Raw genomic sequence first — 11,454 nt, forward strand, 5'->3', positions numbered from 1 at the left:
CATTCACCTTGGGATGGGGGGAGGCCCTTTGAGAACTGCCCATCCACCCAGTTGTCTGTCATGAGGTTATAGACACATGTCCCCAAAGTCAGCAACTTAAAAATGTGATTCATGTTTAAATTAATTATCTTAAACATATTCAGTGATTTTTCATGATTTTATGTGTTAATTTTTCTCGGGGATCTGTGAGTTGCCACAGGCTCCTCTGTCTCGCGAGGCACCTCTAGGGTGGCCCCATGAGTAGGAGTGGGAGGTTCTGGGGCCTGGTTCACTTGCAGCCCGGGAGTTGACCCTGGCAGCTGCTGTGGGGGCAGAGGCTCACGGGTGGCCTCTGCGTGTGGTCTGGGCTTCCTCACAACATGGTGGCTGTGTTCCCAGGACTGTCTCAGGGGAGGACCCCAGCTGTGCGCTCTTGTGTGACCTCACCTCACAGCGTCCCTTCTGCTACACTTATCTGACCAAGAAGTTGCCAAGAACATCCCTACTCTTGGGGAACGGGGATCTGTCTGCACTTCCTGTTTGGCAGACTTCTGGAGACGTCTCTATACTCCTCTACAGAACACAGTTTTCCAGAGGCAGAGGGGACTCAGAGGAGGAGGTAATGCCCAGGCCCAGCATGGGATGCCCTCGCTCACCCCAGACAGTCCCTAGGAATGTGGGGCTCCCCATGCAGGGCCAGGGAGGTGGCCTCCTTCTCCCAGAACCCACCCAAAGGCCCACAGCTGGACCTCAGTTGGCCTGTGGGATGGATTGTCACCTGGGAGGACAGCACTGATTTTCTGCTTTCTTTTCCTAATTCCTACTAATGTGTTGGTTAGTGGGGTGTCCTCAGGAGTCACAGGTCCTCCAGGACCCCTTCCTTTTCTTTTTCTCCTCTACTTTCTCTCTCCTTGTCTCCCTCCTCTTCCTCTCTGACATTTGGGTCCTGCTCAGACCTGCCCTCTGGAGGCAACTCCTTCCTTGGAACCAGGCTTTATGGCCACTTAACAACTGGTACGGCTGCTCAGGACCATGTCCCGCCCAGCTTTCTGTCAGCCAGGCCACACCCAGCAGGAAGCAGGGAGGGAATGAGCTGGGTGCATCGTTGCTTTGTTGCTTAAGGACTTTAAAAAAATAAGATAAAATTCACATAATACAGAATTAAAATAGGGTTTTATCACATTCACAGAGTGATGCAAACACTGCCTCTATCAAGTTCCAAAACTGTGGCGCTCGGCCCTGGCAACCTCTGATCTATGTTATTTTTCTCTGGATTTCCCAATTTTTGTATATATATATATATATATATATATATATATATATATATATATATTTTTTTTTTTTTTTTTTTTTTGAGAAATCTTTTATTAGAAGATGTCCCAGAAGGCAACAGTTTAAAATCAGGCAATCAGTAATCACAACTAAACACAAAATTTCAGGTAAACTTGCCTTTCAAAATAAAATCAGACCGTTGCAACAGAATTGCCCAGGAGGTTTTTTTTTTCCTTGTACAAAAACAGTTAACACCACTTTGCAAAATGCATACAAAAATACAGTATATAAAAAAAAAGACTCACCCCAGCATAATACCCAGAAGCAGCTTATAAAACACGAGCCATCAAGGTGAGACATTAGTAAACTACTCCCCTCCCCACCTGTCCTCCTAAGACAATTCCAGAAGTCAGCTGGCTCCTGAAAATCCTGCTCCACAAGGTAGAGTGGCTAGTTCCAAAATTTCCACTGGGATTCTGAGGCCAGGAAGCAAACTCAGAAAGAAACCATGGTGGACAGTGGGTTTGGAAATAGCAGCTGGTTTGACAGAGCCTCAAACTGTGCTTTCCTTCCCCCCTCCCCAATTCCAAACCCAGAGCCAGAAGGCACCTGCTGTCCTGGGCAGCAGAGAGGCTGATCCTTCTTCCAGGACAGGCTTAGGGGTTCCTGTGCTTGCCCACATGACATTTGCTGGGTTGGGTGTCTTTCCCAGATTGGAGGCTGCACCTCGATTCCACTTAGAGCTAGAGAGTCCAGCTGGGGCAAAATCCATTATGGTTGGTTAAACAGAGCTCCTGCAGGCGCTTTTAAGATCCACCAAGAAATAAGTCCACCTTCTGGAGCACTGGATGAGTCCTAATGGCTCTCAGAACCTCAGTAAGGCCCAGATTCTGGGAAAAGGATCTGACTCATGTCAGACTAGCAGGGAACCAGGTTGGTGGCTACAGAGCCAGCAAGCTCCTTGGAGTTGCATGAGAAGGACAGGTTTGCACAGTTCCAGTAGAACTTCAAATGGAGTCAAGGATTGAGATGAGAGGCAGGTAGGTAGAAAGAGGAAGAGTTACAGAGTGCTTCCTTCTGAGGTGCCTTACACCTGCCTTGAGAAAAGATCCCATGATGGGCCTCAAATGCCCCTTGGAAAACACCTGGGCAGGGAACAAGTTCATGGGCCAGGACTCCAAGCCTTTCCCAGGCCCCAAGCCAGGATCCATTTTCCTGTTTCTTGGAGGAAATATTTTGACCTGTGGGAAAGGGTACTGTAGAGCCCATTGCATAACAAAAGCAGAATGAGTCAAAAAAATGTCCTTTAAGTAAGGACAGAAAGGTCCCTCCTTCAGAGGAGAGGGTCCAAAGGGCTCTAAGACAAAGAATCTGAGGCCAAGCTTTTTCAATGTTCTCAAGGTCGCAGCATTCAGAGTAAGTAGACAGGTGTCCCCTAACATCATAATATAAACTAAAGGTTTGCACTCTTTAGGTACTGTAAAGTGTCTGACAGTGAGGTAATGGTCCATGTTGTTCAAGTCTGTGAGCTTGCCTTCACCCAAGACAGCTCGTGTGTCTCCTGGAAAAAGGAGCCTCAGGGAGAGCATCCAGGCCCAGCTGTCCTTGCATCACCCCCAGAGACACCAGCGGGAGCATCCTTTCCTAGCGTAAAGCTCCTGCAGAGTGTGAGATTTCATGCAGGCTGGATCCCCCCACCCCCAACATCCACCACCTGTTGCATAGCATCTGTCAGCCTTTTCTTCAGAGCTAGTGGGCTAGGCTGACCCCAAGGCTCCTCAGTCAGCTGCCTGCTGAGAAGCCAAAGGCGCCAGAGAGGACACAGCACTCCCATGAGTCAGGAAAGAGGGAGAGCTGTTTCAAAGTTTCCAAGAATGCAAGCCCTTATTGTGTGTGCACTGGCTGCAATGCATTCTGGGATCTACTGTTCAGACTGTCCCACCGTAACCAAAATGTGCAAATTACTAAAGGGGAAAGGGAGGTTAAAAAATACACTGTCTTTGTAAGACAGAAGAGTCAGGCTTTTGGTCAGTTTGTAGCCACTGAGGTACGCAATTCTTTTCTGCAGTTGCTGCTGCCGGCACCGCAGCTGCCTTTTCTCTGTAGCCATCCTCGTCTCAGCGCCCACCAGGGCTTGCAAGTATTCCAAGGCCTTGCTCAGGATCACTACTTTGGGGGCCTTCGAGCAGCTGGCCAGGGTGGGTACCTGGTCCCTCAGGGCTAAGAACCTAGAGCGGAGGTCATTCCGTCTTTTGCGCTCCAAGAAATTATGGTTCTTCCTCTTGGTCACATCCTCAGTAGCAGAACTGACAGGTTTGGGGTGGCAGGACTGAGGAGTCTCACTTTCCACAGGCGGGGGACTCACAATCTCTTCATCCTCCTCATCCTCCTTCTCCTCGGGGGGCTTCTCTCTCCAGAGTCTCTTCTTGGGGACCCCTCTCTGGACCTCTTCTTGGGAGCAACTTTCTGGAGGAAAACGGGCAGCATAGTTGCGCTGTTGCTGATGGATGGAGATGTGGGGGTGTCTCATGCAGGGATCCAAAGGATCTGCTCTCACCGTGATGGTGACTGGCTTCCGTATACCCAGAGACTGTGTCTTCTCCACTGTCACAACATCAATTTCTTCACTCTCCGAGTCGCTTGGGCTCTCGGACCCAGAGCAGGCCTGGGTCTTGGGTTCTCCCAGCTGACAGGGGGTGGCGGGCGCCGGGTTGCCGGCTTCAAGGCTGGGAGTGCAGTCCGGGATGGCGGGCGCCTTGGGCGGGTTCCCCCGGGGGGCGCCGGGGGTGAGCCGGTCGCTCACCGCTCTCTCCAGCCTTTCCCGGGCAGAGAAGCCGCTCCACATGCAGTCACGGCGGATGATGGAAGCGTAGTTCCTTCCCGAAGCTTTAGAGTGACCCCGAGATTCCGCCTCGTCCCCAGCCCCCCCTCCAGGCCACGGCTCCGGGGGGCCAATCCCAGGGGCTGGGTCGCCGGCGCCGGGACCAGAGCCCCAGGGCGGCGACGTGGGGGGCGACAGCACCAGCTCGAATTTCTTCCAGATGTCCTCGCTGGGCGCCGTGGAGCGGTAGAAATCCTCCCCGCAGTCATAGTCGTAGAAATAGTGCTGGTACGAGTCGAAGTCCATGTCCGCTCCCTCGCTCCCGCTGCCCGCCGCCTGGAGCGGACCGGCTCCCCGCAGGCTCGGGGCAGCCCGGCAGCCCGCACCAATTCTTGTATATTTTGCAGAAATGGAATCATGTCATATCTGACCTCATGTGTGTGGTCTATTTCACTTAGCATAATGTTTTCAAGGTTTAACCTAATCATGTTAGTACTTCATTCATATTCATGGTTGAGTAATATTCCATTGTATGGATATACCACAATTGTTTATCCATTTGATTGTTTTTGAACTTTTGGATTATTTCCCCCTTTTCAGTGAACATCTGTGAAAAATAATTTTTTGAGGGGGAAAGTTCCTACTTTTATTATTTATTCATATGATAATTTTGTGGTTAGCTTTTTGTGGGGACTTCTAGACTTCCTTACCATATTGCTGTGCAGAAATTGATCATGTGTTTAAAGGACTCAAGTTGCATCCTGAAGTCTTCTGCCTATAGTCCTGCCAGGTATTATCTGAGTGAAAGCATTTAGAGCCTTGAAATGTGCCCTAACTGTTCAGCAGTGAAACCCTGGATGGACGATGAAGGAGAGTTTGGTGCAGCATAGGACAGGGGTGGAAAGACAAGCCTCAGCCACCCCTCCATCCACTGATTCACCGTCCACTGATTCACCATCCACTGATTCACCGTCCACTGATTCACCATCCACTGATTCACCATCCATTGTTTTACCATCCACTGATTCACTGTCCACTGATCCACCGTCCACTGATTCATTGGTAGAATGTCTATCACATACCTACCTCACACCAGTCCCTGTGCTGGACATGGGAAGAGGTGCATAAGGTATAGGTGACTCCTGAAGACGATTATGACCTTGGTGTGGGGGAAACAGACACACAAATGACAATCAGCCCATGCGTGTGGCCTCCACCTGTAATCCCAGCTCCTCAGGAGGCTGAGGCAGAGATCACCTAGCTCATTTCTGGGAAGGTAAAGCAAGGGGCAGCGAACAAGGGTCCCTTCTGGGGACAGGGCTGGGTCAGGGATGTGGTTCTGCTCACCTCTGTAACTTGAGAGCCCAGCACATAGTAGGTGCTTAGTTTTGCCTGGCACATAGGAGTCACTCAGTAAACGACTGTCAGTTGTGTGGATTCATGTTGCCAGGGAGAGACCTGACCTTTAGTTTTCTCCCCTTCTCTGTGGTGGTGATTGGTTCTCATCATGGGTGAATACAAAACAAAGGTGATTCTCAGTTTTTGAGTGTGATCCTTCGTCTTCTGACCTTCCTCCCCCATCACTGTGCCAAGGAGGATTCCAGCTCCCGTTCACATGACAATGCACAGCCATCAGTACATAAGTGTTGCTCTGAAAAACGGGAGAGAACTGGCCGGCCAGCCGCAGGTCTGTTTATTTAAAAGGGAAAACTCCCGGCAGGTGAGCGAGGGCCTCCTGGCCTCCCTGCCTCCCATCTCCGCTCTGGGTTCTGCGCCAGGATCTGGTGCCAAGGGCTCTCCCAGGCCCTGGGTCGCCTCACAGAATGAGCCTAACAGGGGATGGGGAGCTCCTGGCAGGGACGGGTGGTCCCCACCAGCCAAGGCAGGACCTCCGCGATGTGCGAGGAGGCCATGTGTGTACCCCAGCCTCAGCCCGGTTGGCTTTTCTGGGCCCATTTCGTCCCTGCTGCAGTACCACGGACGGGACCTTGGCTTCCCCAGGGGTGGGTGTGACCAGAGTTGGGGACTGACTGCTGGGGACAGGGGCCCTGGCGGCCTGGGTTCCTTTCTGGCCCTGTGGGGACCCTCAACAGCATACTCCCTCACTGGCCTTGATTTACTCTTCTGAAAAATGGGGCCACTGCTGTGCGAGGGAGAGACAGTCTTGGGGGGAACTCACTGCCGCCTTCATGCGCCCACCCCCAGGTCACCCAGTCCCACTCACCACCATGCAGACCGAGGCACCGCCCCTCAGCTGTCCTCCTGTCCGTCCCCAGGTCCACCCTTTCACCCCACCCACATGGACCCAGTCACACACCCACTACTTCACCCACTCACCCCCGTCCATCTGGCCATCCATCAGTCCATCTGTCTGTCCATCCACCCATCCATCCGTCTACCCACCCATTTGTCCACTCAGCCATCCACCTTCTCTCCTCTCTCATCCGCCCGCTATGCCGTCCCCAACCATCTTCCCCGCCCACCCCGGGGTTTGCAAGGTGACCGCAGCCCTGGCTGTCCCATTTTACAGATGGAGGAGCCTCCATCGCAGGAGAAATGACAGAGAGCTCAGGGTCACCGTCAGGACCCCCGTTGGCTTGCCTGCCTCGGGTGACCAGTGCCTCTGAGGGGCCTGCTCTCTGGGAGGCGATCTCTCTGGGCACCTGTGGTCAGGGGGAATGACAGGCTACAAACGACGAACAACTTAGCGCTCAAGGTGGGTCTGGCCTGTGGCACCGTTTGGTGAGCACCTACTGTGTGTTCCCCAGGTCTGATGGCACTGTCCCCATTCTACAGAGGAGGGAATCGAGTCTCTGAGAGGCCAAGTGATGGGACAGAGCCCAGGTCCAGAGCAGAGGGTGGGACTCTAAATTCCTCTTGTCTCCGCTCTGCCACTTGGGTCCTGGTTTCTGCCCTGCCACCAGACACAGTGTGGCCTAAGGACACGCGGAACCTCAGTGTCCCCGTATGTCCTGAGAGTGGCCTGCACATTTTCTGGGGTTGACCACAGAAGAAGAGGGGAGAACAGGAGCCAGGGATCGCCACAGCCCTCGGTGACCCCGCTCACTCACTCATTCAACAAACACTGTGTGCCCTGCGCTCCTACTGTGTGCCTGCCTGAAGCTCAGCATTGGGAACACAGAGGTGACAGAGAGGGACAAAGGCTTCCATTCTCTGGGGAGGAAACAGTAGCCAAGTCCACACTTATGTTCAGCGATGGGGTGGTGACAAGACTTCTATGAGAAGGGGACAGCGTCAGGAGGGCGGAGGGGACAGCCCTCCAGGAGGACACGCTGCTTGGTCTCAGCACTGACCCCATCAGGAGAAGAGCCTGGTGTCAGGGCTGCAGGGAACAGAGGACCAGGCAGAGGGAACAGTGAGTTCCAAGGGCTGGTGTGGAGTCAGCCTGCTGGGGACATGGAACTGGGGTTGGGGACCTTGCCAGCCTCTGCTCGGGACTTCTCCATGTGGCTCCTGTGACACCACATTGACTCTGGTCATTAATGACAGTGGCATCCCTCCTGCTCTCTGGGAGAGTTGAGCTGCGACTCTGCCTTATAATTCTCCTTCCCTCCAACGACCTGTGTTTCAAAATCATGTCCCCGCATCCCGAGGCCTCTGGGGACCAGGTATATTTCTCCAAATCCCAATAAATAAACATAGTCAATCCATGGACTCCAGGGGGTTATGGGCCACTCTGCCAGGGAACTGGGCAGGTCATCCCACAGGGCCGGGCTGAGTTATGGGGGCACTTGAAGCCTCATGATGGGTAATGGCTCCATGGTAGAGTGCTCGTCTAGCACGTGCAATGCCCTGGGTTCAAGTCTAAGTACCACATAAAAATAAATAAGTAGAATAGAGGTATTGTGTCTGACTACAACTAAAAACAGAATATTTTAGAAAGTCTCCTTTTAAGGTATCCACGCTGTTGATTCTTGTCCATTTTCTCCAAAGCCGGGACTCTCGCCTGACGGTCTGGCTCCTGACTGTCCCCTCCGCACCTGGCACACAGCCTGGCCCACACAGGGTGCTCCGTGGATGGGGTGGGACCAACCTGATGTCCTCACTCCTGTCCTTCCAAGGGTTGTGCAGGTGGGTCCTGATCATTGTCACACAGGGACAGCAGTGACAGTGCCGTTGGGTCCCCTCCAAGCTCAGAGAGAGTTAGTAATGAACCGATTCATTTCAGGAGGGGTGGAATTGGGCTGGGGACAGAGACGTGAATCAGGGCATCAGGCCTGGGAAGGCTGACCTGGACCCAGGTGCCCATTTTGCCCAAAGCACAGGGTCGACGGACTGGAGGGACCAGGACCCCTCTCCAGGCTGACCTCTGTGCTGCAAGGGGCTTCATGTTGGGGGGATCATAATTTCTTACAAAGAATAGAAAATGGGGGTGGGTGGGGGAGAGGAGCCGCATACCGAAGCTAATGGAACCCTTCATTTCCGTTTCCACCCGAGTCCCTGGAGGGTGTGTGTCCCCTTTCTATTTTCTTTTGCACCTGACCTGGCCTACAGAGGGCTAGGGATGTGGCTCAAGCGGTAGCGCACTCGCCTGGCATGCGGGAGGCCCGGGTTCAATCCTCAGCACCACCTACAAAAAAAGATGTTGTGTCTGCCGAAAAATAAATAAATATTAAAAAATTCTCTGCTCTCTCTCTCTCACTCTCTCTCTCTTTAAAAAAAAGAATTGGCCTACATTGCACATGTCCTTAGAATTCATGGGTGGCTTATTTAAAGGTAAGAGACGGTCATACTTTAGATATGAGTTGTCTGGAAAGCTCAGGTGTAAGACAATGCAGGAAAGTTTTGAGGTGAAATGATTGGGTTTTGAGAGCTTAATCCTAATGAGTGCATTAATCCACTGGTATGGACTAACTGGATGGTAACTGTAGCAAGTAGGGTAGACCTAGAAGTAGTCAATCAGAGGGGGCATGCCTTTGGGGTTCATAGTTTGTCCCTGGTGTGCAGAGTTCTCTCTCTGCTTCCTCATTGCCGTATGCTGAGCTGCTTTCCCACTCCCTACACTTCCCCCACTATGTTCTGCCTCACCTTGGCCCCAGAGCTATGGAGTTGGGGGTCAGTGGAGTGAGACCTGAAACTATGAGCTACATAAACTTGTCCTGCTCTAATTGTTGTTAGATTTTTTTGGTCACAGTGATGTAAAAGGCAACTAAAACACAGACTAATTTATCCAGCAGGGAATATTCAAGGCAGTACAGCATTTGAGATATGGCCTGGGTATTTCTAGCTGCTTTCAGCCTGATATACCATGGGGCTCAGGAGCAAAAGCCAGGGTAGAAGGATTTAAAATACTTGCAGGTTTTCCAGAAAAGAAAACTTGGTAATGTTGGGGCCAAGGATGGTGTGGTTGGTAAAGAGATTAGTTCCATTACACAGAAGCCACCTTCAGGCATCTCAGGAATGGGAAGCACACCACCCTTAGCAGGCTCAATGACTTGTGGAGAGATTATCAGGGTGCCCTGCTTGCAAAAGGCAGCCTCAGAATCCTATGTCCAGATTCTTTTTGCTGTGTAACTAACATCATATCGGCTCACAGAGGCCATGGTCTAGGTGGGTCTGGCTATGTCCTCATTCCCAGCTGACCTTGGTATTGTCCATGTGATGCTGGTTATCAGGCTTACAGACTGAAGAGTTGAGGGGTTGTGAAGGTTTGCATTCATACTTCAGAGGAAAGGCTGGCGACCAGGATGTGCCTATCACATTCAGAGTGCAACCCAGTAACCCCAGAAACAGTGATTTATCAAACTATGAGAGTGGAGCCAGTGTTGTGGTGGAGAGCTCAGTAGGTGAGCAGTGGCAGGCCTATGAACACCTGCTCAGGTAAGTGAAAGTGAGTGAGCACAGAAGCTCTAGGGAGTGGTCCCACATCAGACCAGGCTGGAGGGTAAGGAGGCTCAAGCTCTAGGGGACCCATATCACACCACCAGGTGCCCTAGTTTCCCACCTGGAGCACTAGACTTAATGGAGCACTAGACTTAACGTGTGCCCTGCTGTGCTTTTTCAGTTTCCTCCTTACTACTGTCCTCTTCTTCCCTTTGGGGCTAATTGTGTTTCCCCCACGTAGTTGTATCTTTGAAATGTGTTAACTTTCTTTTTGATTATTAATGAGGATTGCAGCCAATGCAGCTACAAAAGGTTTGATTCTGCTGCTTTGATTCCACTCATGAAAGTCAGCAACTGAAGAGGCAGAGAGGAGGGAGAGGAAAAGGCTTCATTGGCAACAATTCAGCATTTCAGAGATGAATGGTAGCTCCTGGTTTCATCTTGCTTAGTACTGCTGAGTGAAAGTGTATACAGTGTGTTATGTGGAATTGTTCTCTCAGTCTTGGGCAGGTGGACACAAGCACAGTTTACTAGTGTTGACAGACTGTCCTTTAGAGGGGTCTGGGGTCATGGCTCAGTGGTAGAGAGCTTGCTTGGCATGTGTAAGGCACAGGGGTAAATTCTTAGAACCATATATAAATCAATAAATACTCATAGACAACTAAAAAATATATTTAAAAATGTCACTAAGGAGCTGGGGATGTGGCTCAAGTGGTAGCGCGTTCGCCTGGCACGTGTGCAGCACTAGGTTCGATCCTCAGCACCACATAAAAATAAAGATGTTGTGTCTGCCCAAAACTAATAAATAAATATTAGAAAATTCTCTCTCTCTCTCTCTCTCTCTCTCTCTCTCTCTCTCTCTCTCTGTCTCTCTCTCTGTCTCTCTCTCTCTCTTTTAAAAAACTGTTATTTAAAGAAGTTTGGATTCTGTGGGTTATATCTGGGTCCAGTGAACCCTGACACATCCCAGACCTGTGAATCTAAAATAATGTGATTTTTTTATATGCTTGCAATTCTGAAGGTGTGTGTGTCTGGTTTCCCTCCTAGTCAGTGTCTTCTGTACACTTCTGCCAATACCTTTTAATTTGGACATTTCCTGTGACATAGTAAGGTGGAGTGCCCAGTGCAAGGGCCCTTTTAACTGACTTTAGTGCTTTTAACTGACTCTATGATTAGTCATTAAGATAGGGTTGAGGGTGTGGGGAGAAAAGAAAGCTATACTCATGAATTAAAAAGAAGAGAATGGCAGAAAAAAAAAACGTTCAATTCAGGGTTCAGTGTCACTGTGTTCCCTTGAGTCTCAGAAGAGACTTTGGAAAAAACTATTGAGAATGCACTGTTGATATTTGTGGACTCTTGGAGTCCAAATGCTTGTTTATTTATTTATTTTTAATTATTTATTGCTGTGAGACAGACATGAGCTTTTGGGGACAAGGGATAGATGTTCTGGCATTAACATTTGGTGTTCCTCAAAGGCTCACCTCTTAAACATCTGGTTCCCAGCTGAAGTCATTATTGGGAGGTGTTGGAAGCTTGTG

The 11,454-nt window shown here is 50.7% G+C and overlaps 1 pseudogene; it reads right to left on the reverse strand.

The window, feature by feature from the left end:
• Positions 1–3,172: 3,172 nt before the first annotated feature.
• On the reverse strand, positions 3,173–4,393 carry LOC139704318 (protein L-Myc pseudogene; annotated as a pseudogene).
• Positions 4,394–11,454: the final 7,061 nt, after the last annotated feature.

This window comes from Marmota flaviventris, unplaced genomic scaffold (assembly GCF_047511675.1).
Source record: "Marmota flaviventris isolate mMarFla1 unplaced genomic scaffold, mMarFla1.hap1 Scaffold_49, whole genome shotgun sequence".
Taxonomy (NCBI): domain Eukaryota; kingdom Metazoa; phylum Chordata; class Mammalia; order Rodentia; family Sciuridae; genus Marmota; species Marmota flaviventris.